The sequence below is a fragment of the Triticum aestivum genome, chromosome 3B, assembly GCF_018294505.1.
Source record: "Triticum aestivum cultivar Chinese Spring chromosome 3B, IWGSC CS RefSeq v2.1, whole genome shotgun sequence".
Classification (NCBI taxonomy): Eukaryota; Viridiplantae; Streptophyta; class Magnoliopsida; order Poales; family Poaceae; genus Triticum; species Triticum aestivum.
In genome coordinates, this window is record NC_057801.1 from 842102317 (window position 1) to 842105791 (window position 3475).

A 3475-nucleotide genomic window follows, 5' to 3' on the forward strand; every position below is an offset into this window, starting at 1 on the left:
CTCTCCGGGAGAAATCCCTAGCTTCGGATGGTCGAAGCGGGCGATGACGGCGGCTACGTCGTTTCCTTCTTTGAGGCATCGCCTTAGAGAGTCAGCATGTTGCAGTTTGCACGGATCTCTTCGTCGTCGAGGACAGTGGACGTCGGGGCGGCGGCTCCGGGTGATTTCTGATTGTGCATCGAGATGGCAATCTCGGGAACAATGTGAGTGGCGGCTCTATGAGGTGGGGCTCTATCTCGACATTGGTTGGGTGGCATCCTTGTACCGCTTGGGCGGTAGGGGTGTCGGCTCGGTCGATGCGCCCCAGAGGGGGCGGTCTGACTTTATGTCGGGGCGGCGGCCCCGGATATGGTGCGACGTTCGTGGTCTGCGAGCGGTTGCCCTGAGCAGCGTGGGCTGCGGGCAGCTGGGTTGTGCGGCGTTGCTGCTCGTGGGGAGCGGTGGTATGTCGGGGCGGCGGCCCCGGAAGGCAGTGCCGGTTGATTGCGCTGGACGCGACGGAGCGGTGGATGTCGGGGCGGCGGCCCCGGAAGGCAGTGCCGGTTGATTGCGCTGGACGCGACGGAGCGGTGGATGTCGGGGCGGCGGTCCCGAGAGAATCTCTGGGCGACCAGACTTCTGTGGCAACGATGATGGTGGGAGCGATGTCGGCGACGCGGCAATGGTTGCGATAGTCGACTCTTCTTCGGCGTGTCCACGGTTTTGCCTCGGTTTGCTTATTGCTGTGGAGTCGAAGCTGCGGCGGCGGGGCCCTGTGGTGTACGATGACTGGCTGCAGGTGGCCCGTTCGGCGATCTTCCGTGGCGCCAGCCGTGCCTGGTTTTGTTCTTCTGAGTTCTCCGTCAGAGTCGGAGTTGCGTTGTCTGGCCGTAGGTCGACTTGTCGCCGATTAAGATGGGCTTTGCCTTGTGTGTTTCAGTCTATGGAGTGGGCTTGGTCCTTGTTGTTCCGGTTTTTGTCCGATTTTCCGTAATTAACTGGACAATTCTCTTCTGCTTAATTAATAGATGAGGCAATCTTTGCCTCCGTTTCCAAAAAAAATACATAGAGAAAGGCCAAACAAACAAACAAACAAAAGTCAACTGCATCTGTATGGTACATGCCGTCTACTACAGTGCAGTGGCTGGCACCGGCAGCAAGTAAACGATCCATGTCCATCCGGTTCCCGCCTCATTAGTTAACCAACGGATCGACTACAACTACCACCACTCCTTTTACTATATACTCCCTCCGTTCCTAAATAATTGTCTTTCTAGAAATTTCAACAAGTGACTACATACGAAACAAATGAATGAATCTACACTCTAAAACATGTCTACATACATCCGTATGTTGTAGTTCATTTGAGATGGCTAAAAAGACAATTATTTGAAAACGGAGCCGGTACTCTGTATTATACTGCTACATGCATGCAATAACTACTTCAGCAGCGGACACCAGTCCGCGAGAGAATCATAGCTACGTTGGCAATATAATCCATAGTATATATAGACCTTTGTGCTGGATGGATCGATATCATGTGCACGTCCCATAAGTCAAGGGCATCAACCCTTCTTTCATATATTCTACTCCATCTTAAACATCTAAATTGGAAGCTTCTGACTGCGTGCACGGTCATGGTGGCTGCCTCCATCACCATTATTGCAACAAGTTGTAGTAGCACGCTCGCTGTAGTGCATCCAACTCAACTTGATGTACATGCATGCATGTGTGAGTCACATCCATCCATATCTTAAGCTCGACCAAGAGACAACCGCTGTGTTCTTATCCATGCCATCGTCCATCACAAGATTATCGTAAAATCCTAGTATTGTTTTGACCACAAATTGACTAAATATATGGACGAATATATGTAAGCTGTGGACGTCGTATGGACGAATAATCCATCGTCCATCTCGTAAGCTGTGTACATGTTGGAGTATTATTCATTCATAGACCTCTGTGCTGGATGGATCGATGTGTCCCAAAGTCAAGGGCATCGACCATGCATGGATATATGTCCATGTGATTAATGCAGCTAGCTACCTGACCTTCGATCTGCCTGCCCGTGCCTTGGACGCTTTTGCATGCATGCATGGTCATGAACTCAGCTGTCTCCATTATTGCAACAAGTTGTATAGTGGTAACCTATGAAACGTCCCTGCCTTGCTGGCAACATGAGCTAGGCCCTGTTTGGATAATCTAACTCAGTTAAAGGTTAGAGTTAGATTCTAATCCTGAACTAACTCTAACCAAAGAGATGTTTGGATGGCAGAGTTAGATGAATCGCGGATACGACGAGGCGCCTTCACGGGCGGTGCGAGAGGACGGGGGGGGGGGGGGGGGGGGGAGGAGAAGTTTCGAGGAAGTGGGGAAGGATCTGCTGCGGAGAGAGCGAGAGAAAAATGTATTTTTTTAGTGGTCTTGAGAAAAACTAACCCGAATAAGCACCTCTTGGGTGGGTTAGATTTTTTGAATGGGTTAGATGCATCTAAATCTAACCCAAACTAACCCTCCTGTTTGGATATTTTTGGGTTAGTTGAGTCCAAACTAACCCAAACTAACTCTAATCCATGGATCCTGCCCTAAGCCTAAGCTAATAAGCCAGCACCAACATCAATATCTACGTGTTCACATCTCTGAGTTGACATCCGTTGCTTCACAAAAGGAAACCACGCACCAGAAACCTGGTACAAATCGAACAGTGTACAGTAGGTTTTTTGAGGGAACAGTGTACAGTAGTCACATCCGGAGATCGAACAGTGTGCAATAGTAGTCCCGTATGTAGGCACGCATGCTTTTTGTCAACGAAAATGCGATCGGCTAGCTCGATCGTGGCTAAACGGCCATTGATTCAGCAATGATCGATGGATTATTCAACGCGGGAAAGGAGAAGAAAAAGGCTAATCGGCCACACGTACACACGGACGTCGTTGGTCGCTGGCCTCTAGCAAACCGGCTGCCTGAGCGGCCACATAGTCCAACTGGTTGACTAGTGAGCTACTAATGTGTCCGTTGAGAGAGGCCTCTTCTTCTGATCCAAAAAGGCACAACAGGTGATCGATCGATCGAGCTGGTGATGGAGTAGGCAAAGGTCAACTGCATGCATACGCCCGACCACATGGCGGATAGACACCAGCTTGCTAGATATGATTACTGGAGTGGGGCGACCTTCCTAGATCTCACCCTCCCATGTCGCTCCCATGGGCGACCGGAGGGCGCTCCCGCCGCCCCCGTCAGCACCCTCCTCTCCCTCCCTACTCCCTGGCCGCCGCTGAGGACGCGACCGGGCAAACCCTAGCGGGCGTCAGCAGCGGAAGGGCATTTCGCTTTCTTGCGTAGGGTCTCCGCCACAGGGCGGCACGGCTGGACCGGGACACCGCGATGGCAAGGGTCAGGGCGGCGTGGCGGCGCTTGGAACCAGCGCCGCACGGTGGGCTTTGAGGTGGCGGATTCGCAGGCGAGGGGGTGGCGTTGGATCGGGATCCGCCCCGAT